Source organism: Aphelocoma coerulescens, chromosome 1 (assembly GCF_041296385.1).
Source record: "Aphelocoma coerulescens isolate FSJ_1873_10779 chromosome 1, UR_Acoe_1.0, whole genome shotgun sequence".
NCBI classification, from domain to species: Eukaryota; Metazoa; Chordata; class Aves; order Passeriformes; family Corvidae; genus Aphelocoma; species Aphelocoma coerulescens.
In genome coordinates, this window is record NC_091013.1 from 50,101,313 (window position 1) to 50,126,750 (window position 25,438).

Consider the following 25,438-nt stretch of genomic DNA (forward strand, 5'->3'; position numbering starts at 1 on the left):
AGCTTTAGCCCCAGTACTAAGCCCTGGCACACAGCACTAGTGGCTTTACTAGATTAGATTCAACCATCTAAAGCACAGACCGTCCTGCTTCTTGTGATGAAAGACAATTTCTCTTCTCCCTAAGCTGCATGTACACCATATAAAGTGCTACTACCCCAGAGGGAAGACCAAGACAGAATTAATAACTTTGAAAAGAAGCCCGTGCTTTCTCTCTTTAATTATATACATCTTCTTTTCATGTGACAGCATTAACCTGTTTCCTTCCTCATTTTCTCCTATTCTTGCCACATTCCACCTCTGACAACCATGTAGAAAAAAATTAAGGGCTTCCTTGAACCCTTCATTTAATAACAAACAAGAAGGAAGGAGGTAATCACCCATACATTGGCAACTCTATAATTATAAAGTCAATGAAATGTAAACCATCTCCACTTCTGCCTTCTAAATAATTTCTTGTAATTACTAAAATGTACTGATTTATTTTCATTCTTCTGTTGTGACATAAATTACTACAAAAAAGTTTGCAAAAAGAAAGTCTATTAGAAGCCCAAATTCCAAAATTCATATACAGGAAGATGTTTAAATATAAGCATAAATATGTATTAGAAGCAAAGGAGAGGAACATAATAAATAGGCATGTTATATTGCAATATTTCCACTGAGGTATTTAATCACTTGCAGTTTTGTGTAAATACTAGAGATGTTGCTCAGTGATGAACATCCAAGCTAATCTGAGTACAGATGTACTGTATCTCATTAGCAGTGGTACTATGGAAGGTAAAATACTCAACTGCTTTGATTTATCAACAAGGTACAGAATATGCATTCAGGTAAATATATGACCACACAGTAGAAGCAGACTTCATAGATAGTATGCAGATGAGTGAAACTTGAAGCACTACTTTATGTGTTTTAATTCTACAGTAAATTTAATGTATGTATAATATAAATATTAGTTTACTGAGCTTAAATATAGTCATGTACAAAATTAAAGTTCCACATGGCAAACTTTCTCTATAGTTGTCCTGAAAAGTGTGCCACCATACAATCAGGAGGAGTCCCAGTTCTGGCCCCTGGGCTATTCCTGCAGAGTCTCTGATCCCAAGGTGGCCACATGTCCCCTGTATTACTTTCTCATCAATTTGTAATTAATGGAGTGGTCCTCAGTCAGTACTTTGAGGAAACAGTGGTGAACACACACCTGTCTCAGGTTCCAGATGGACAGAGCTCAGAATAAGGCACCTGCAAGCCAGATGTAAGACAATCCCTGCCCTCAGTAATTCTTCACTGACCACTCCTAGGTGACTGCACAAAGGGAAAGGGAATTTCAGGTGGCTCCATAATCAGGGATCTCTGGCTCCATGCATTATTTAAAGCAGGCAGAGATGGCCTGACCCAGCTCTGAGTGTAAGTGGCAGACACGTCACTGGTGTGGTGAGGTCACATATCCTCTGGTTATGTCTGACCTCCCTCAAACTTCTTTAATTTTATTGTTGAGACCTTTAAAAGTCCTACCCATAAAGTCAGGGAGTAACTTGAGAGTAAGACCAAGACAAGTGCAAGTTCTGAAATTGTGACAAAGCAGCACCAAACACAAGAGGTTAGATTAGTCCCTTGTAAGAGTCCCAAGGAAATATCTGCTCTCCTCTCTCAGCAGATAGGGATTTTCAGTAAACATGCCTAGGCATGTTCAGCTGTGAATGGTTATAGGTCTTGGATTGGGATCTGCCCCTGCTGTTGTAGCCCCTGCCTCCCAGCCCCATGCAGTGCCTCCAAGTCACAGCAGCCATTCCATTTTGTTACACTGAATCTTCAAAGAAGGATCAGACTTGAGAGCTTCTGCCATAGTTCAGAACCACTCAGTGCAATAGACAGAAAAATCTATGAAGGGTTTATTCATTATTTCTGGCACCACTTGAATCTTCAGGAGGCTGCTCAAGCTGCATGGACAGATTTACTACTTTAATATTAGAGGGACAGCAGTGCCCTTGCTTCTGACTGCAAGTCCTTGCACCTTCCTCTGAGGCATCTCCCTCTGGACTCTGTCAGAAACAAATTACTGGCCTGGATGGTGTGTGGGTCTAATCTAGTGTGTCCATGCCTCTACAAAGGAAAACATTAAAAGCAGAAGTGCCCTTCTTCCTGACAGCCTTTGCAATAAAAAAGAGTGATTCAAACTATGATATTGCCAGTGAAATGTTACAAATATTGAAGCAGGGTTACCCCTCACTTTTAAGTGTGATAATTTGTTTAGTTGATTTAATTTTCCACACTCTCTCCCAAAAAAACCCCCACATATTCTCATCCAAACACTCATTAGTGCAAAGATCACAGGACAGGACTATATAGACAAGTCTGAAGAGGATACACAGTACTAATTTAATTTAATCACAATCTATTAAGTATTTACATAAATACAGTCCTCCAAGGAAATAAGCTTTTATTTTGCCAAGAGCAGTTCCTTGAAGGATGATAAGACAAGAAATACTAAACATATTATTAAAAATAATTATTTAGAAGTAAATGTACTAATTTTAATTATATTGGATAATATTGAGGCTTCCCATACTTAAAAAAAAATTATTCTGCTTGCAACAGTTTATAGTTGCTTTCAGACACAGGCAGTACTTTTTTCTCCTGTAACAAAGTCCTATGTTCCATCCCCTTGGAAAGGCACACTGTCTGAAATAATGCAAAGACTCAGATAGTCTTCACCTGTCTGGGTATCCATAGAGAATAAAACAGCCTCTCACCTCACTATGATCCAAGACAAGAGTAGCTGTTCCCAGATGGGTGGGACTTTCTCACAGACCCCACAGACAGACCCTGCCCTCTTCAAGGACTGCTTTCTGTACTGCAGAGTTACATCCACAGCAATCCCTTCCCTAGTTTACATTTCCTGCCAGCTGGTTTATGGACTCAAACCAAACCAAATCTATGCTTCAATGCAGGAAACTCTCTTTCAGGAATGGGGAGCTCAGGTAGCAACAGGTAGTATAATAAAATAATGCTGTTCACTTACACCTACCCATTCATACTCCATCAAAAGCACCATTTAATTAATATTATTTCACAAATAAGGAGAATTTGACTGTAAATAAATTTTGATTTTACTATTCAAGCAAGAAGGTTGCATAACAAAAACTGGTGTAGGCTTGAGCCATTCTGTAGCTCAGAGTTCAGAGCAATGTTCAGAGTGGTAAAAACAATACAGTATTTTAACAAGGAGTTTCTGCTAGAAAATGCTGACCTATGCTGACCTATGCAGTCCTATGCTCTTAGTCTCTTGAAAGGTTAAAAAAATTGTTCTGTAAAATTAAATTTAAATCTAAAACTGGAACTGTAAAAAAACCTCAGCCCACCTGTTGCCTCTACCTAGAAAAATGTAAATTCCATAGGCAGGCCATTGTATTCGGGGTTCCCCACTGACATACACATATGCCTCTGTAGAGGCATCTGCATGGCTTGGAGCAAACAGCTTGGTATCTGCCTCACATCTAAACTGGGTGACCAATATCCAGAAGGAGTTTGGTCCAATACAGGTTTTCAGGGGGGCCTAATGCAGCACTCAGTGCTGGGCACTTAATAAACCAGAGAAGCTGCAGAAGCTTTATTATAAAATAAATGTTACCACAGGTGGTGTAGTTCAAAGGGGTCTGTCTTGTTTTATTCAGAGTTTATGACAAGTTGCTTCATTTGGGATTGGTAGCCTGTTTTTATCCAGGAAAAGGTGGCCACAGTTGTGCTGCCCCTACCTGGTAGACCAGCGATTATTACACTCTCCTAAGCCAAGGACATTGCAGTTTCTTAGTCTGGGCATTAACTTGTTCGTATTTTGCACACGCTCAAAGAGAAAGCACAAGGGAAAAGCAGAAGCTCACGTCATTTTCCTAAAGAAAATGTTCAAACTACAAATTGTGGAACAGGAGGCTCCATCTTCCTACACATCAGACACCAGGAGAAATAACCATACTGTGTTTTTCAGATGGTGCCTGTGTACAACTAAGCATTACTTAGCTATTTTGATATTTATAAGCATATATACCATAAAAATTTTGTCTCAGAAGCTGAAAGTGATTTAAAATATCACTTGTCCTGTCTGTGTATGCCTGTATCTGTCCATAAGCCTCTTGCTACATCTGACAAGGTAAATCCACAAGTTGTGTCTTTAGCTCTTTTCAACGTCCTGAAAAAAATACAAATTTCGTAGTCCATTACAAAATCTCTCCTTTTTTTCATCCTGCGGTACAATCAAGTTTTTGAATCCTCCAGTTGTGTTTCCAAAATGCTATGATTGTTATAAAATGTGAAAGGTATTTTATAACCTGAGCTATATGAGGAAAAACTATCTGGATGATAGTCCACCTCAGAGCTTCCAGGTGTCTTAGCTATCCCTTTCTAGACTTCATCCTGAGCACATACTTGTGCCTGTGAGAGTAATGAATTTCTCTCAGTTACTATGGTGTGTTCCTTTTATTCACATGCATTCATTTGTCTTCAGTTAACAAGAGAACTACCACAAAAAATGCATCCACAAGAGGGATTCTAAGAGTAAAACCAAATAACTGACACTCTTGTTTCTGAACAGATCGTGCAGCAAAGACCATGGAGACACCTGACACGCTTTATTCTGGGAACTGGTGCTTTTTATGAAAGTGATAATTAATCTTACACTTGCTAATTTGTACTGCAGACTCCCTGAAAACAGAGAGCGACACCGATTTGCAGTTCTGGATTCTAGAACATACGTACAGCTTGGTGCAATGTGCACTTTGAGCACTAGGTGGAAACAGAGCAATGAAAATAAGACAGTTAGCAACCCTTCAGCACAGCAAATGGAAGAGCTTTTCTCAACACACACGACTGAGATCCCAGAAGGGAGGAGTGGCAGCTAAAATACACTTCATTTTGTTGGGGGACTTCTATCATTCTCACTTCTTTCACACAAGAATAAGAGAAAATTTTATCCTTAGTCTTCTTAAAATTGATTTTTTGTTTTCTTGATTTAAATTTTGGGATACCTTTATTCAGAGTGCTTGGATACATTTCTGTTGGCTATTCTTCAAATATTTTCATGAAAATTAGTACCTGAATTAGACACATATCAATCTTCCCTCTATTTCTATTGCAGTTTTGCAAAATTTTATGTTGAACATATAATGCTGCTTTTGTCTGCTGCCATTTCCTTGTTATAGATTCTAAGCAAATAAAATAGTGAAAATAGAAATGTAATGTTTTTCTTTCACTTGCTTATGCAAAAAGAAAATCAGAGCTAGAAAAGTTACCCTAATTTTGCTCCTTCTATCACCCAGTACTAGGAGCCTGTTTATCATAATTCTTTTTTTTTTTTTTTAATCTCAGAAAAGAGAAGTGGAATGATATTTAGCTTTGGATGGTAGCCATATTATGTTGCTTGTGGAAAAATTTGCTCCAGAAAAGTCCATATGCAGAATGCAACTCCAGCAAATGCCCACAGAAATTAGGAGGAATGATGTGGCATTACATTGGAAATCACAAAGCAGAAGTGAGACACACAACAGCAGTGCTGGTCCAAGCATTCATGGTCAGGATGGGACATCCAGGCCTTCTCATCTTACTTCCAAGAAATGATCAATGGTGTAAGACCACCCATTTGAAAGGATATAGTCATGATTTATGCAGCTTCAAGGGTCTGACCTAGGCATCCCTCACCCTTTCAGTACTGTCTACAGAGCTTGAAAGGTCTGGGTTAAGAAGCTGATACAATATCAAGGGACATCTCTAGTTTTATTTAGAGCTCATGGCATGCTGTTTCATTTGTGACTGCTACCCTGTTTCCTGCAACATTTTCATTTCTTCCAAATTCTTCTATTTTTTTTTTTTTTTTTTTGCTAAAACGTTGTTGATTACCAATAAGTTGTTCAATTTCATTATGCATGTTTGCCCGAGTTCACATCTATGCCGACTTTGTAACCGAGGAGAGGGCAGACATTCATATCTCAGGCCAATTTTAAAAATTGAAGTAGATTTCAACTGCCTGAGGTGACTTAGTCAATCAGCTCAGATGCCAAAGCAAGTATTCATTCTGGTGGAATGCAAGTCAAAATCTGAACCAAACTTGAAACCTGTTGAAGCTTGGGGGTAACTTAGACTATTGTTCCAGATCCAAGAAAATATAACTTTCTATCTACTGGGTAAATATATTCAATAAGTTAGAATTAATGACTAGAAGCACATTTTCTAAATTCAGTAGGAACATATGCTAAGCTCAACTCAAAGACCCAGTATCAGATAGGTGCATAAACCTACTGTCCACATTCCTGAAGGAAGTTTGTGCATGATGTGTACAATGAAGGTTAGATAGGCCAAGATATAAATGCAATTGTAAAGTAAAACCTTTGGTGGTGGAAAGGTTTTGAGGAATTCAGTGCCAGTTGCCAATAAATTAAACCTATCAGTGGGATACTGTATATTTCTGCAAAGATTTTTGAAAATTGTTTAAAAAAGAAATAAATTCCATAGGACAAGTAGTGTCTATCTTAGTCCTTTTTCCCTTATGAGGTGGTCATCCCAATCCTTATAATTATGGTCATCTTTTAGAGGAGAAGACACATGTTAAATAGCATGAAAATCTCCTTGCAATATATAAAACAGTGTCACTCATACTTTATTTACAATTAAAAGGTGATGAATACAGGAATTGTTAAACACATCCTTAAGAGGTTCAATAACATCTCTGCTTGAAATTGTGTCAGAAGATACTGGCATGCATTCAATTTATCCTATTATTCCAACTCTGCTAAGTATTTAGGCACTGGATTTTGTGTCAATTGAAGTTTTTAGTAGTCTAGCTACATGACTGAAGAGTTTCTTGATGGTGCTAAAATAAGAAGAAGAAAGACTTTTCAGGATAAGCAGAGCCCACATTACACGTGGCAGGAGTACAGGAGAAATTCTACTTGTAAATTAAACAGAAATTCTATGGAAAACTCTGCAAGTCAAGCCAGATGTTTCTTTTTTTAATTTCAATTTAATTCCCATTTCAAGTTCCTCAGGTAAGCTTATTGCTACAACATGGACTTACCAATTTTGGCACTGAAGAGTGTAGCTCAGGAGAGCTTTCCAGATGCAAAAACTTCCACCACTCTCAAATCCTTTGAAGACTTGACCACTGAATAGAGGATGCCTGATGTGCCTCCAGTTACTACTTCCAACAGATAAAATCCCTTTTCCACCAAGATTCAAGGTTCAGGCTAAAGCAGACTGAAAGTTTACCTCTTGTTATCTACTTTTGCTGGCTGGCAGTTGCTGTTAGTGACTGGAAGTGTTACTAGGAGTGGTTTTGGCTCTCAATAGGATAGCTGTGAGTCAACATGTGGGATAAATCCAGACATGCCCAGCTTTCCTCCTGCTCTGTAAACAGAGTGATCTGATACAGAAATCTGACTTAGATGCACTTCAGGTGCATTAAGTATATCTCTGCCTTTCTGACACATAAAGACTGTCTTCATACTCAGCCCAATAGTCATATGGCAAAGGTTCTTTTTTGAGGTACTGTAAATTGCAATGACTTCCTTGCCTGAAAGGTCAAGCATGAGTGATAAGCATCAGGAGTGAGATCCTGGCTGCTGTAAAGCCAAGAGAAAAATCTCATCAATCTCAACAGAATAATGGCATTGACTCAAGACAGTGCAGATTTTGGAGGAGACTTCCCACAGAACCCATTTTTTTCCTCTCCATTGTGCTGTTCTGTCCACTTCTTTAAATCTTTTCCATCTAGAGCCAGTCTCCTCTACCAGAAAGCCCCTCATGATAAAGTTCCCTGTCTTGTTTCCACTCTTTCCTCAAATAGGCTGCCTTTATATTCTACTTTGTTTTGATCGAGTAAAATTCCAACTAATACTGTAATCTGGAATATTCACACATTTAATGTTTTTTTCCTGGGTGAATAACTGCTGTAAGGCAAGAGTTATTCAGCTGAGTTCTTTTGAGCATGTCTTTATGCTACACATCAGGAGGATAGCAATTGCTTTCCTGCGTTTAATATCACACATATCACACAAGTCTTGGCAGCGTAGAATATCTTCTGCAGACAGACTGGATTTTAAGCAGGTGTCATATATCAGACTGAGTGTTAGCCTTTGCATATTAAGTGTTTTAACTTTTAATTGTTTAATTATTGCTTATTCAAATTACCCCCAACCCAGCTGAGAGTTACTAAGTTCCACAGTTATTCCCCTGATTAATTAGAGTGTTTTACATGATTCCTTGTTACAAATCCCTTGTTAATAAAAGTTCCACAAGTTTGTTTCCCTCTTTAGTCCCTAAAAAGTGTAAAAACCCACTATGTCTTAATTCTTGTATATGTCCAAGTTAATTACCCTGTTTTTAAGAGTTCTCTGAAATATTTATAACCCAGTTTTAGACCTTTTACCAAGTGTTCTTAACCTTTTTAAGTTTTAAGTGAGTTTTGAACTTTGCCAAAAAGCAGACCTTCTAACTGACAGGGAGCTATTTTTAGAACCTGGCCATTGGCCTGCAACTCAGCATCATGGCAACCTGGAATTTTAATGAGGACTTTTCCCACCTTTGGAGCTGATGACATTTTTCCCCGAGACAGCAGCGAGCCATTGGCAGACTGAGATTACCTCACCTCAAGACACCACCAATCATCCAAGACCATGGAGGCTGGACAGTGGGCGGTCATGGGTGGGACCCAGACTCTATAAAACTGCTGGAAACCAGCTCAGAGGTGCCATTCACCTCAGAATAGTTGCTGGTGAAGCCGAATGCTGGGAGCACAGGCCTTTATCTCTCTCCAGAGACGATGTTAATTACCTTGACTTCAGATTAACTGAACTCACCCCAGCATTGCAGGTTCTCTGCATTGAGGACTTTGAGCCAGTTCGGCCAACTAGTCTTCAATCTCTGTGGACACAGTTTTTTGGCTTTAATTCTCTTGGATCCCTAATTACTTTGTACTTGCAATTTTTTTTTTACTGATTGTTCTTCTAATAAATTGTTCTTAATTATTTTAATTAAGAACCAAGAGTTGTCTCATTCCTCACAGCAGGTGACCAGCACTATGCTGTACTCATTCACTGAAGCTAACTGACACAGTGAAAATGGAATTGCATATATGAAATGTTAAAGAAACATATTCAACAGACAAACTGCTACTGTGCTTTTGCAGGAGAGGACATGGGGAATTTGTATTTCAAATGTTTAGAAGTAAGCTGGTCACAGACAGAAACAGACATACATGGCTATGTTCTTTGCAGTTTCTGCCTTATCCTGCTGTCTCCAGTAAGCTGAACACACAGACATAAACACAGTTTTCAAAATTTTTGTTGAGAAAATTCAAAGAGAAATGAAGACAGAAAGAAATAAGAAGACTGACTCCAGCAACGTCAGGATTCCTCCATAAATGGCTACTTGTATCACCTACTTATCCATTTATGAATCTGTGCATTTTTTTCCTATAATATTTTAGGATCACAAAGAACCTTTTGATCTTTGCTCTGGCATCCTATAAAGGCCACTGGCATCCTATAAAGGCCAATAAACACTCTGAATTTTGTTTATATTAGAATGCATTTTTTTAAGATAAAGTGGATAATATAATTTATCTGACAGTGTAATATACATTTATAACAGATAATAGAAACCTGGATTCTTGCAGTGATGCTAAATCTGAAACCCAGGTATTTGCAGAATCCATATACAAGGCATAGCAAAATTAGCTCATTACTCAAATTAGGCCATCAAACTGGCAGCGCATGAAAGAATTCTCAAATGGTTCTCAGATCATTTCCATCATCCTTTAACACTGTAAAATTTATTTGCCATTGGATTCTTTGAGTAAACAGCTATAGTGTAATTTCTCCCTTAGTCATCAAAAAGTTTGACAGCACTTGATTAAAATGTAAGCATCTTAGATGCAGAGCTGCTTGTAAGACACTTTTAGAAGTTGAAGACTTATCTAAAGCAAAAAGTAATTTATCTATATGTCTTGCTTAGCTTTTGGATGCTGGTCTTCATCTTCGTAACTAAAATGTTCTGAAAGTAATTCATTATGAGCTCTGTATACACAGGTGTGCACGTGCATGAACATACTTGTGTTTAATTCAGTCTCTACATCAAATTTCTCTTAGGTTATTTAAACAGATTAATGGACTGAATGACTTTATTATTAATGAGTCTTGGATATGATAAACCATAGTGATATCATACAACCAAATAGACCAGTATCTGACAATACTCAGTGAACAGTACTGAAAACACTGCTTATACAATAATATATTAGGCCAATACAATCCTTTTCTATTGAACTAGTTCATAACTAAAAATTTCTTAAAATATTTAGCACAGGCTATCGTAAAATCACAGTGAATCATTCAGTCACAGCCCTAATAGCATTTTAATAAGACAAGAGTGTATTTAATGTCAGTTAACAATGAGTGTAACTCTAAAAGCATACACTGTCTGGGAGTCTGTGTTTCTTGGGTACTAATCAGGACATGTTAATTTTATAACGTCAGTCCTCTCTCACCACATCAAAACCTTTGATTTAGTGCCCTTCCAAAATGGCACAAGTTCAAGAGCATATCAAGGAGTGAAGAGCTTAAAGCACACACAGTCACTTACAAGTATTATCATGCACTCAGAATAATTGCTACTAAAAAAAGCCAGGGGCTATCAAGCAGCATTTTAATCTTAATTCTGAGTAACCACAGTGTATTAAGCCCCTCTCTGCAGTTTCTAACTGGACATATTTTAACATATTTTCCTTTCTATCTGAAATGAAGGGAGCAATTGAGGAATTCTCCTTGACTGGTGTTTCCTCAAAGTACTGAGGAAATCACAACAGACTTTCAGATACAAGTAGACACAACTCCTCTTTCATTGTTTTATTTAGATTAATTCATTTAGATTGTTTTTAGATTAACAATCCAAAACCAAGCTGAATTTTGACTGATAACACATCTTCTCATAGATGTGCTTTAAATGAGAGCCTATTTGGCACAAGAAAAAGGAAATCTTGTCTTATTACACACAATATATAGAAATGTGGCTTGTATTTTAAGAATTCAGTTCATAGCATTTTGTGTTAACCTACTGTACTGTGCCTTCTATGGCTCTAAAGAAGACTGAACCCAAATTATAAAGATGCATATTATGTATAAATTGAAATAGACTGCTTTGGGTCCTGAATAAGAAATCACAAAATCAAGTAGCCCATTACAATGCGGTATGGACACATTAAACTTTAAGAGAAAAAATTTGAAAACTCCCAGGAGGTACGATTGTTTCTTTCATAAGAGGTCTCTCAGCACTAAATGCCTGAATCTGTTCTTCAGAATTGAAATGACACATCCTAAACTATTCCAAGACATAAAGGGTGAATGCCAGTCTTAAAGATGGCAAAAAATTCTTGTAAAATCTTCTGTGAACAAATCCAGGCCTGGTAGCTAAACCAGAAGGAAATGTACCGTAATTACTTCAGTGTTCTCATGGGGCCTTGCTCAGAGTCATAACAATGAGAATTAAAGCAGTGCATCACTCTTCTCATTAATTAACCTGTTTCTTTCTTCAGGTGTGGTGTAAGAAAAAATGAAATTATGGAGACACAAACTGTCACCAGATCTCTGAGCTTCATTGTGCAGAGGGGCTCCATGGGAAAGCCCCTTATTCATGAAGTAGCGGGGAGCAGTGCCTGTCTCTTGCTTTGCCAGTGGAGAGCACGCAGGCGAGCAGACAAAGAAGTCAGCTGGTCACTTACTTCAGCTTTGCAGAGCCAGTGATCTCACCCTCTCCTCCCACAAGTACAGAGCTGCTACACTTTGACTGATTGGTTGTGTTTTATTACCTGCTCTCCTGACATATAAGAGAAGTTAATGGCCAGTTCTTGATCACTTAAATTAATTTGGAATTATTGGACACAAGCCAGCTGATGATGACAGTGCTTGGGATTTTCTTCTCCCTGTATAAAAAGGAAAACGGTTCTGGGCAGTTACATCAGCGCTTTTTAGCAAGGCATTAAAAAATCATGTGGAGATCACTGATACTGATAATTACTCACATGCAACACTTGAGAGCTCAAGTTCCTGAAAAAAACCAGGTGCCTAAAATATGTATTTCAATGATTATTTGTGTATTGAGAAAGAATGTCTGCCTTCTCTGTACTGATGATATAAAATTAATTCATAGTTTAAAGAAATACTATGGAAATGCTTTGCTTGATTCAATGTTATGTTTGCATAAAAGTAGAACTAGTATGAATGAAATCTGCTTCATTTTGAGAAGTTTTTTCTTATGAACAGATGCCTAGGTTTATTCATTGTCATTTAATAGCAGAGTTTAAATTTGTCTCACGAGTAACGAAAAATATTGGTTAAAAAAATGCTGCTTCTCATTGTCATGGAATATAGCAACATTATTTTAAGGTCTGGACTGATTATCTACAGAACTGAAAAATGGATGCCAAAAAAAATCTACATGCCCAAAATCTATACAAGGAATTTGTGGGAGGAGAAAAATGGGGAGAATATCTGTTGACTAAACTATTTCACAACTGTGTCCCCTGATATAACTTGTTATTTTGCACACTAGCAAACTGCCAAAAAAAACCCCATTTAATATAGTTTGGCTCTTGCGATTCTTCCTTGCTTTGTGGTGATATACCCATCTCTGGATGTTCTGCAACCCTGCTTTTCTATTTCTTTAAACAAAACCTGCTGCTTTGATCATGTCTAGCATGTGCCAAGACACAAGACAGATGCTCCAGTGGTGCAGTTCTGCACCCTCAGAAGGAAACTTATTATTGGAGAAAAATTACCTCTGCACTTGAGATTAAAGAAAGGATTTACTCTTCCTTTGGTTATTCTCCTGCTCCAGGCAAAGAGCAACTGCCTCTGCAAATGGCCAGGCGATACCACCTTTTCTCAGCAGCAGTGAATGGCAGCTTGGGCTGGACTGCCCAGATTTGCAAACACAGGAAACCATCTACAAACAGTTCTCAGGAATGCAAAATGTGCAGCGGAACATGTGGCAACACTGGATAGTTAATAAACACATCACAGATAGAAAATGGTTACACGACTAAGTGCTGAAACAGCCAGCTTAATAGAAGGACAGATATAGAATGCCCTCACTTTTAAAATTTAGGGAAGGAAGGAAAGAAGGGAGGAAGCAAAGGAGGGAGAAAGGGAAGAGAAGGGAAGGGAAAGGAAATAGAAGAAAATATAAAACACAAGGGAGAGGGATGGTGGGAAGACTTTGTATTTGATTTTTTTTTTTTAATAATTTTTTTTTTATTTCCTGATGAACTGCATGAGTAAATAAAAAGTTTATATTAGAGCATCACAGACATTCTACAAAATAGGCTTTATAATTTTCATATTCTGTTTCTTTTGGTTTTAATAGTTTTTGCTGTAGTAGAAATCTGTGCTCCATCTCCTTCCCCTCCCCTAAAGATCTTCTGACATAACCGCCAGGACTGTGTTAACAATTCAGAATTACTCGGTCATTCGAGTAATCGAGCCAGATCGAGCCCAACTGTTCCAAATCAAGCAGGAACTCCGTGGTTTCAGTTAGACACTTCAAATATCTCCTTCTGAAAATAAACACTATCCCTTATTTCCTGTGATCAGCTGAGAAGTCTTAAAATTTCTAAGATACCAAAATAGTGACGTTTATTGGTCCAAGTAAATCCCCTGTAAATAATTACCTAGAGTTAATTGTTTAAATACAATCATAGATTTACGCCAGAAATAACATTTATTGATACACCCATTTGGTGTTAAATTTTTGTACCAATGAAACGACCCTCTCCAATGACCAGGTATGCAATCTCTCTCAGACAGGAACAAAATAAAAAATAAGTCCATTCGCTTTTTAATAGGGTTCTGTCATCCTTTCTTCTAAGTCTCAGAGGTATTTATGCTTATACAAGAGTCAGTTACAGTTCATCATGTTGCTCCAGCTCTACATTTGTAACTGCACAATGCCATTAGTCATTTCCAGAACCACAGCTATTAGAGATTGAAGTGACCTTTTAATGTCATCACATCCTACCCTGATTCCTACTATCCATGGCAACAGACTAATGTCAAACACACAATTATGACTTCACTGCAAAATGTAGCAACAGGGGAGCTGATTTCCAGTTTTAAGCTAAATTTTGGAAGTCAGAGGCCTAGCTTTTGCCATCCAAATCAATGAAAGTTATTTGTATTCCATTTGCAAGTTGTTCAATAATCAAGGTATTTCTAACCACCCACCTCACACTGGTACCTAAATAAAAAATTGATTATTTTTAGCAAAGGAGGGAAAATTGAAATGGCCACATCATGCAGAAATGGGTGTTTGATCCAGGAATCTTTCAAACAAAGGATAGTGTTTTTATAATGTGGGGTGGACATGGTTTATCTGTCTTCCTTACCCCAGCCAAAGCATGAAGCTTCCTGTATTGCAGGGCTGGGGTATAGACAGGACTATATCCATTTTATATAATGTGAACTCCAGTGCAAAGCAGTTCTCAGTTATATCCCTCACCCCCCTGAAGGAACCACTCTGCTCCACATCAGACTAGTCTGTCTGCAATACAAGGTGTTGGAACCTGGGATAAACACAAGGCTCACCAACACTGTAGTGTAAATACGCTTTTGGAGATGAGCAGTTTCCATCTGCTGCATGTATCTGGGTGTGCATGTATCTGAAATGCATCACTGTGTAAAGGTATTTCAGCTTGGTTTAGACTAATTGCAATATAATGCAGTGTCAATGTAGCACTACACGTAGGGGAATTAGCCCTTCCTCCGAGGTAGCAGTACTTACCCTGGGCCACTGCCATGCTAACACAGACCTATTGCTTGCAGGACCAGAGCTGGCGTGTATACAGGGCTATTTACTGGGCCATACCTGCCCATTCCGAGTGCATTGCGCTTCACTGAAACTCACTGGTGGGTTTGCTTGGTATAAACATAGTACCTTAACATAATAAAAACAATAATCAAGCCTCCTGCATTTGTGGTTAATGACATTCCTACAGTAAATTTATTTTGCTTGCAAGAAAAGTTACTGAAGAGTTTGAATGCCAGGAGTAATCACACCAAGATATTTTGTCAAGAATTGAGATGTGTGACTCGATTTTGTCACACATCTGGACCTCCCTCTCTAATAGGATTTAAAGGACATTTCAGAAAGAATTAAAACCCTCACAATTATCATAGGGAGTTAGAGTCCTGTGACATCTCACCTCTGATATAAACCAACAGGCTGTTGCAGCTAGAGACCTATGGCAATATAGCACCAGGAAAGTGCAAAGGGGTTAAAAATGTGCTCAGACTAGGTCATGTGTGAAAGGGAGATTATTTTGTAATGAAGAAGATTAATTTCCCACTGACATTCCAGTAATCAAACAGAACAAGAGAGATATATTCTTAGTTTTTAATTTGTCTCTATTCAGACAAATTAATACTGAAATAAAGAAGATGCACTGAGTTTCCCTTCAAAAGGAGGGAGCAGGACTACATAAGGGCTTGCTTAAGGAGTTGGCTCAGATCTTTGTAAAATGCAGTGTTGGAAAACTGAGCATCTGTGGTTTTATATTTCAGGGATGATGCAAGGTTTTCAACCTTTAAATTACAGCTTGTGCAAGCAGTACTCTGTTACTTAACAGATTTGCAGATGTGTCCATCTCCAAGGTAATGGGCATTGCATTTCTGTCATTCAAAAGGCTGAGATTCAAAATAAGTCAAAGAATGAATTGATCCAATCCTCTCTTCTAAAAGCTTCTAAACACTACTTGGAGGCATTCTAGCAGAGGCAATAATAGATTTGTATACAGATACTCCTTAAAGAATTTACAGATAAAATTTTCGTGTCTATTTTAGAAGCAAAAGGCATGAGAGAGCTTTACTTGAACCAGTTATACAGGCAGTCACTGCCAAAGCTTTGTCCAAGGTCTAGGCCTTGCAATTACACTCCTCCCTATCTGCCCATCCCCCCAGAAAAATCCAATATGAGAGGAGGAAGGGAGGGAGGAAGGCAGGGAGGAAGGCAGGCAGGAAGGCAGGAAGGCAGGAAGGCAGGAAGGCAGGAAGGCAGGCAGGCAGGCAGGCAGGCAGGAAGGAAGGAAGGAAGGAAGGAAGGAAGGAAGGAAGGAAGGAAGGAAGGAAGGAAGATTGGTTCTGAAAAGTTAGAATTGATAATATTTTATGACAAGGTTAATAGGTATTTTTCTTTGACTGTTGAGCATAAGGCATAAGCAGCTGCATATGTTTATGACTAATAATATCTGCAGTGGTGCAAGCTAAAATAACAGTTATTTCTCAGAAATAAAAACTGAGTTCAGTGAAAGGACATAATGTTACATGTGTACAGTCACTGGGAAACACCGACTGGCATTTTCCCTTTTGACCTTACATGACAGTGTAACATTCCAAAGGAAAACATTGCCAAGTTTCAGTTCAGCATAAAAACAACACTGAGGAAAATACTCTGTAACAAACAAACAGAACTAAAAACTGTTTCAATAAAAAAAGGGTCACGCTTGGAGCCATCAGCATCTCTGAAAGCCTGTTTATTCTGTTGCCTGAAATCTGACAGGCCCATGATGAATTAAATGTACTACAATTAGGAGAAGTGTTTGGCATAAACTAGAAACGCTTTGTTTTCTTTTTCACACTAGGACTCAGCTGACCTACATACCTCATCACAAGATGCAAGGATGTGGCAACTCTGCCCTTCTTGCTGTGTGACAAAAACTTAAAAAAAAAAGGGTACAATAAAATTAGAAATAGAATTCTTGAAAGCTTAATATTATGCAATCTATTCTGAAATACAGGAAAAAGATTTTTTTTTTACACTTCAGTTTCACGATTTGGAGTTTGTGGCTGTCAGTTGACAGAAATAAATCTCAGAGAGTCAGATTTGCGTGGGACTTAAGTAAAGTGCCACCTCAGCTCTCTTAAGGATCTCTTTGCATTGGGTTGGAAATATCAGGCTGTTAACCTGCTCTTTCTGAAATAAAGGAAATAGTATCTTTTACTAGAAAACATGTACGATTTAGCCAGATTTTCAGAGGTGTTAGTTGAAATGAATCTTCTAAAATTTAACCCCTCTGCTGTGCTGTTTTCCCTGCTGAATAAAAATTTTCAGTCTCTGACCCCTGGGAAATTTTTGATTTCCCAAAATGGACAGACAATAAAGCCACTTTCTGTACAAAAAAAAGCAACACTGTACCTGTACAACAAAAGCCAGGCTCCCTTTTTCACAGACAGGACAAGGATACTGAAGAAATATTTTTTGAGGGGTCCCCTCTGCACTTGTACTGCCACTGCCTGGGCTGGGAGGAGAGAAATTAAGATTCCCCACAAGTAGGTGCCCCATCAGCTCCAGAGGAGACTGTGGATCCAGAAAGAGATCCAGGAAGATCTTAAAATGTCCACTTGGTTATTGGTGGACCAGGTCTCTATTGGCTGACCGATGCTGACATTGTGATTTTGCCTTCTCTTGTTAAAGAAGTAAAACAATCCCTGGTGTGGTTCAGGCCCTGACCAGTTCCCAAACAAATCCTAAACATAGGCCCAGAGTTTAAAAAAGCCATGCACTGTTTCCCAATAAATAGCTGGGATGTAGCAAGCTTGTTTATGAGCCTTCAGTCATAAGAACAAGACTCGTCCATGCCAGCTGGCCAGAGACGATTGAAGCATGGATCCTGGCAATGCTGAATATGTAAGTACAGGGAAACCCTTTGTATCCCATGTGTTGATGAGACAAAAGCTGTGGTGTTTACTACTAGAACTGGGATGAAATCAGTATGACTTCTAACACTAATAACACTTGTGGAATGGCCAAGAGACCTAGAGAGGTGAAAAAACAGCTTATATCCTGTAGGGCAATAATGTTGATTTGAGTAGGGAGGAAAGCAGATGGAGTGAATGGATGTGCTGTTCAGAGGAGAGAGGAGAAATAGGGTCCTCCCAGAACATTTTTGACATTAAATGTTCAATGATTTTTTTTTATTATTATGCCTCAGTGTTTGCAGATGTGTTCAATATTTTCAAGATTTTTTGTGTTCCTTTGTATCTTGGTCAACTATATTTCATGGCTTTGGGAGCTATTGGCATTACAGCAAATCAAGATGGGCTTTCCATATCAAGGGCTTTTGTTATAAATGCAAAATGCTAAACTCCCTCAAATTTGCCAATTTTTTTAGACAAACTATTGTGAGGTATAAAAGGCTAATCAAGCTCAATGGAAAGGAGCAAGTGCACGTCTACTGAATCACCATGCTTTGTAATCTTTTCAAATGGATTTTCTATCTTTAGACAAAGCTGACCATCAAGTACAGAAGCAAAAATAAGCCCTCTTTATTAATTTGAATTTGCTGGTAAGGTTCACTGCCTCTGCAGTAAGAAGTCACATGAAATCCCAAGCAGTCAGGCTAACAAATTTTAATAATTGGTTTGTGTTGGAGGAGGGAGTGGTAATTTTATATCATTACCCCTTTTTGAGATTATCCAATTGGCCAAGTTAAAAACCTGTTTCCATCACCTTCAAAATTACTTTGAAACAAATAAGGATTGCTTCAATTGCACTTATAAATGAAAAAACCCCTCATTTAGAGTCACTAGTTTTAAATTCCTTTCCTTTATCATTCATACCACAACTAAGTCAAAAGAGGCTATTAAACACTGCCCCTTCTTTAGGAATTCATTAAGACAGGTTAAATGCTAGGTTTTGACTATTTCATTTAATTAGAAGATAAATTTAGTTTTGGTACACTGAATCACTAAAGCATATTGACAGCCATTTCAGTTAGGTGTTAATTTAAGCCCCAAACCAGAAAAGATTTTGCATGTCCCTGAGCCTGTGGATATTTTCCTTTTACACAGAGTGAGCTAAATTGAATGTTGATTTTATCTGACATCTACTTTCACTGAAGTTTCATTTCCTGTATGAACCTGTTCTGCAATGGCATTTTCACTGATAAATAACACACTAGATTCCAATGAAAGACAGAAGATCATCTTACAGCATTTCTTACTGCCTTATGAAATAGTTGTTTCACCATTACCTCCTCACCACATCTTCATTAAACTGCCACACCCATATAACAACTCATGACAACAACATATACAATACACAAATTTAAGGAATGTAGATTTTGTTTCCAGCAAGATCACAAGAAATGGACAATATAATAGAGATATCTTGAGTGTTATGCTAAGACGGTCAGAGGAGAGAAAAGTCCATGTCCTAATTTGCTGGTGCCGCTTGACGTGGCATCTGCTGTCTAGGTGGCAGCACTGCTTTTGAACTCGACTCTACAGGGACGTCTCCCCACTGCATCACAGAGCAGAGCTAATCCTGGCAAATTTAAATCAGCTAATGATTTCACACCACAGGAAGCCAAGTTGTGGAATGATGAAAGACTACAATGTGCCAAGTGCCACAGACACACCAGAGATGTGCATGTGAAGTGAAAGGCGAACAGAGACATCCTTCAGAACTGATCCGTTTTCTTTCTACCTAAGAGGGCCCAGGCTGGAAGCAGTATTGGGAACAAATATGTGGCTCTGTATCCAACGCTGCAAGAGCAAGTCTGCTTTATGCTCCCTACCCCCAAAATCACATAGACTCACCAATCAGCTTCTTGTTTGGTTTTAATTTGCTTTATGAGGATTGACTTCCCATACATATCCCAAGCATCACACCAACCTGATTCCTTCCATCTGCTTCACCTCCACAAAGACCCCAATCCAGTACTTGATCTAAAAATAAGACAAACTGCAATAAAGTGAGGTTCCATAAAAACAGCAAATGAACTTCGTAATTTTTCTTTATGTACTTCCAAAGGCAAACATGATGAAGGTGTTACTCACTCTGTGTGAAATTATACAAATATTAGGACACTCACCAGGACCTGGGATGTATTCCTCCTTTTCTCCTGAACCTGATGGAAACTCAAATCCACATCTCCCTTCTCTGAAAAGGTAATCTAACCATGAGGCTACGAGTCACGCAGAGAAACGAACAACTGGCAGCATCATATAGTGGCACAGCTCCAGAAACAGAAGCAAGGAGCATTTGAACCCGAAGTAGCCTGGTAGAGAAAGGATTTATCCAGGATGTTGAGAAGGTGGGGTTGAGCTCTCCCTCAGCAGAGTAGTGATCTGAATCTTAGTTTTTTAATGCTTGTGCATGTGCTGAAATTATTTTAAAAAAAAGCAAACAGAACAACTCCACGTTATGACTTCAATCTTTAAAATTAAGAGTGTGCCCACTCTGAAGGAAAAGAATTGTCTTCAGGAAGAGACTTTTAGCAGTGCATCACAAGTAGAAAAAGGCTTTGTAAAAAGAAGCAAGGCACAGAAAGACTCACAGAGCACACACTGTGCCAATTCAGATGCTGTACTTGGCTTGGTGGTGCCATACCATGAAGTGCCAGTCAGTCTGGCTTTAAATGCCAGCTCAATGCGGAGAACCACTGTTACCCTCAGGAGAGTAATGGAAAACCTACACCACCTTTGCACAGCTGCAAAGGCATCAAGGAACTCTTGAACCGCAGTGCACTGACGGATGTTTTAGTCCATCCTTTGCATTCTGCTGCCTCCCTCCTTTCCCTCAGCCAAGACACAAAGAAGGTGCAGAGCCTTGTTCTTCCCCTCAGATCTAACTTGGTGAACCTTCAACCTGAGTGCTGAGCACTCAGGGAGCTTGTTCCGTCCACAAAGCATGCTGACACCGCAGAGTGGTCTCACCACTCAGTTCATGCTTTTTTGTATTTAATTTCATCCTAGAAATTCTGCCTTTTAAAGCACAGATATAATGTCTCTGGATAATAAGATTGGGAATATTATCAGCTGTTTTTATACTGATATTAAAAAGGCATGTCCTGGGTCTGAATCTTATTAAATGATTTCTCTACAAGTTTGGTATTTACATTCTGTAGGCACATGGGAAAACCTTGTAAATATTTATAGTACTCTGGATGAGATGAGGAGACTTGACAATTAGGAGAAAGAAGGTTTCCATCCTGCAGTGGAGACTGTGAACATTTGTTTTCCTCGATGAGATGTGTCTGTTTTCACTCTGAAGGCTTGCCAGGTGGTAAGACTGAGTTAAAGTACCTGGCAAATATGAGTTCTGGGTACATCTGAGCTGTCAGTTGGGCCTGCTCCTATTGCCCACGTGCACATGCTGGATCCTTCATGGAGCGACTTAGTATCCACCCAGCTAAAACCTGGAACTGACTCAATGATAAAACCATCTCAGGGCCTGCTCCAATAAGCATTATGGGCGGAAGCAAGCCAGTTCCCATCACCTACACCTGGCCCAGCCTTCAAACTCCTTCCTAGCAGGCAGCGAGCTGTCATAATACATAACTCCTTATGCAAACACACCCTTGGCATCCTGCACAAATACACCAGTGTTTAAGATGCCTGGGAGTAAGTGGCTGCAAGGGATAGCTGCTGCATCTGTGATATCCAAGTGCTATAGATAGGGCCAGGCTGCTCGAGGGGGCGTGCATCAAGTTGTAGAACACAATTCACTGACTGGAGAAGTGGGAATCCATCCTTAGAGCAGGTGGTGGGACCAGAACAGACACAATCATCCTTTCCCTGCTGGATCCTTTTAGACAGCGGTTGTGTGCAAGCCAAACCCAGAGAAGCTGCAACTGATAAAAGTCTGGTTATGCCAGCTACTGAAGCTTATTTGAAGCTCATTTCCTGCTAAGTCTCAGCTTGAGAATTAGTATCAGCCAATCATGCACTGAATGCCCTACTTACTTTACTTACCGGCCTATTTTTTGTGGGGGGTGTTGTCTGTTTTTTTTATTTTAACCACTGATAGAGCCTGTGCTGAATGCTGTAGATCAGGTTTGGTTAACCAGCATTGCCCCAGGGCTTCGTGCTCTGTACAGACTCCTGCATGCACAGCCAACTTTTTCTTGTTTGGTGACTCCTCCCTGATTCATTGTGTACTTTCACCCCAGTGCCTGTTTCTATTTTCTGTCCTTCTTGTGGTTCTGTCCAAATGCCTTATTACCTGCGTTTTTTAGGATCTGTAAACAATTCTGTTATTTTTATCTACTTTTATTTTTAATTAAGGGGTTTTTTTTGCCCTTCTTTATGTCAGCTCTGTGATTATGTGCAACAGCCTATTGCATAAAAACACAAACACATAGTTTAAGGTTTGGGGATTTTTTTTGGTTGTTAACAACTATGATTAGATGATAACTCTGAACTCTATGGAGGACTAGTAGACATCTACATTCAATAAATTGCTCAAAAGTGGCAGTCTTTGTAGTTTCATGAGTTATTTTCCAAGTTGTGACAATTCATTGCAAATTGGTTTTGGAATAAATATTTAAAGCAATAATTGATAGTTATTCAAGTAGTTTATTAAAATTCACATAGAACTATATTACTTTATTCCTTTTACCCAGTGTTTTTTTCCAGCAAACATTTTTCTTTAGCAATTTTTCTCCACTCATAGAATCAATTAAGTACTGACTTAGGTATTGCTCACCATATTTCTTTGTTCTACAGACATCTGTCTCAAAATCTGATGACCTCATAATACTATAATTGATAAACTCTTTTCTTCTTATATTTATTATTAAATATAAGTATTTTTCTATAACTGGATAAACTTTTTTCTTTTTTTTTCACCAATTATTATAATTATCATAAAGAAGTAGATGAAGAAGCATTCAATGGATATTTTAATATCTTTGTTCTAAACTCGTTCTCTAATCTATTAGCCCATTTCATGATGGTTTCTTATCCAGTGGTGGTCAAACTACCTGGGATTCTTCTACAAGAAAATTTTTTGTTACTAAATCTTTCTTGCTCTAAGTGTCCTACAATCAAAGTCTACTGACACTTCTTTCATTCCTCATCCATTTCATCTTTCCCGAGACAACTTCTCAGCCAGCCCTTACTTTCACTTCACATTTCATCAACACTGCACATGACCCTATTACTCTTTCTACCTTGCACTATCACCTTGTGCCTATATTGTCTCGTCAACAAAAATCCTTGGAGTGGCAGAAGGCTATTGCTGACCTCCTGTATTGGTGGGTTCAAAATTAGGCATGAGTCACACACAAGCCAGTGGTGCACCTTGGCAAAAGATGCCAAAGATGGCTGAACTCATCCGAAATTGTATTAACAGGAGAAGAGCCAGCATTTCTTAGGTCACATGAATAATAATGTCCAGTTTTAGGCCTTCAGTACAGGTGATGCCTTTTCCTGGTCTTAAAATCAAGAGTCATGCATGGTTAGAAGGGGAAAAGGGATTTTACCTTGGTGTTTATTTTAAGGATCCTTAGGTGCACATGTTCAGGTCATATGCATCGAAATGCACCCTGCCAAAAATTGCCCCAAAAGATCTGGTATAACATTGTAGGTTTTACTAATTAGCATATCTATCAAAGATTACCCAATGAGAGGCTCAAGTGAGCCCCCCTCCCCAAGGAACCTTCCCCTGGATGGTTCTATCTTAGTTTACAGAATGTGTTCTGGAGAGGACCTTGGGGTCTGGGGCACACTGATCTCTAGCTACGAAGCTTCTAAAATGTTTAGTCTCTTAGCTTGACAAACAAGTCCAAGAATGTAGGCAAAAAGCACTAGGAATACAGAAGTTGTAAAAAGGTATAACAGGTATAAAAGGTATAAAAGGTATAAAAGGTATAAAAGGTATAAAAGAAAAGGCAAAAAATCTTCATGGCATCACAGGAAGCAGCAGTAAAACAGGGATAAGTTCAGCAGGGGCAGCCAGGATGATTGTGACTGGACCATTTGTCCCATGAAGAGACTCTGTGGGATTGGGGCTTGTTCAGTGAGGAGAAGAGATGTCTCTGGAGGGACATGACAGAAGCTCCCAGTATCTGCAGAGTTGTCAGTAAGGAGAGGGAGCCATGGTGAGAGGTGTGAGGCTGAGGGGCAGCAGGCACAAGTTAATACCAGAGTGGTTCAGAGAGGATATGAGGTAAACCTTTCCTCCCATGAGTGCTGTCAGGAGGAGCAGGTTGTGCAGAGGGGTTATGCCATCTCCATTCATGGAAGACGTGACTGGATAAATCCCTGAGCATCCTGGTCTGACCTCAGAGCTGGTTATGATTTAAGCAGGAGGTTGAGCTAGATCTCCCAAGGTCCCTCCTACCTGAATTATACTGTAATTCCGTGGTTACAAGGATTGCCTGTAGAGCAGCATTAAATATCACATAATATAATTCTCATAGATCCTCTTATTAAAATTGTTCAGATTTAACATTTACCTGGTTAGTGCAACAACTGCATTTCATCACTTGTAACAGTCCTAGCTGATGGTGAGATCTAAAGCTCCAGCTCATTTCATATACTCTTTGCTATTGTGTAGAGACACTAGAGCACATTCAGGCTCTTGTTCTTTGCCTTCTGTCTCCTAGCAACTCCATCTGCTGCCTTATTTTGAACGTTGGAAGTACAAGTCAGATTTTTTTTTTTTTTTTTTTAGTTGGGGAAAAGCTGCTCCTTCCCGGATTCCAACATAGCTTAACACACAGTTTTATATTTAAGATGCTGGAATGCCTTTTGCACAAGTAAAGATGATTTCATCCTGCATTCTGTCATGATAAGAACCTCTTTTCCACAGATTTAGGCCACTTCTTTACCCATGGGTTCTTGACCACATAGGAATTTCAGTGACTATTAGTATTGTCAGTTGTCTGCAAAAATCATTAATCCACTTTTGGTTTGAGGGAATGAGTCTGTTGGGGTTTGTTATTGGTTATTGTTTGGTCTTTCATGAGCTATAATTAGACGTTCTCTGGCATCCATATTTCACACAAATCTCTATTACTCATTCCCTGGCACATGACATATTTCCTTGCCAATATTTGTGGAGCACACTGTGAACTGAGTGGCGCTGAGAAGTTCGTAATAAAAGTGCTTGTCCTGTACATGCCTGTCAGTTATACACCCATTAAATTTAACTCATCCAGCTCCACTGTAATATTTTTATCCTTGACTGCAAGTGATTAACCATCACAGCAGTATTATCTCTTATCCATCCAATGGATAAAACGAGACACTATCAGGTGATGGGTAGAAAAAAGGTGGGAAAAATCAATCTACACATGGAGGATGGGAGAATGACAAAATATTGCAAAATATTCACCTTTATTAAGATATTTGATTATTTATATATGGAGGAGTAACTTTTATCAACAAAGTAGCAGACTGAAACCTAAGCCTTCTTTGTAGCCTACAGAAAAATCATGATTACTTTAATGTATTTTCAATGGAATTGGAGCTGAACCTTTTGTTTTAGAGGTCTCTGGTTCCTTAGTCTGAGTTTTTCCCTTTTCAATAGCTCCATTCCTTTCCATAGTTGAAATTTTTATGTTAGTTGTCTCCCCAAAGCTCCCTCATTGATCTTTGCGGCCGCTTCAGGCATTGCC

The 25,438-nt window shown here is 38.8% G+C and overlaps 1 protein-coding gene across 8 annotated transcripts in view; it reads right to left on the bottom strand.

Annotated features, from left to right (window-relative positions):
- The window catches only part of SCEL (sciellin), a 123,010-nt gene that overhangs the window by 63,475 nt on the left and 34,097 nt on the right, over positions 1-25,438 (bottom strand). For 7 of the 8 annotated variants that reach the window (XM_069008591.1, XM_069008609.1, XM_069008594.1 and 4 more), the window contains exon 1: positions 7,064-7,141. The exons of the other annotated variant lie outside the window; for it this stretch is intronic. The gene's annotated coding sequence lies outside the window, so the exon portion shown is untranslated. Of the gene's footprint in view, positions 1-7,063; positions 7,142-25,438 lie in introns of those variants that run through there. 8 annotated transcript variants of the gene reach the window in all.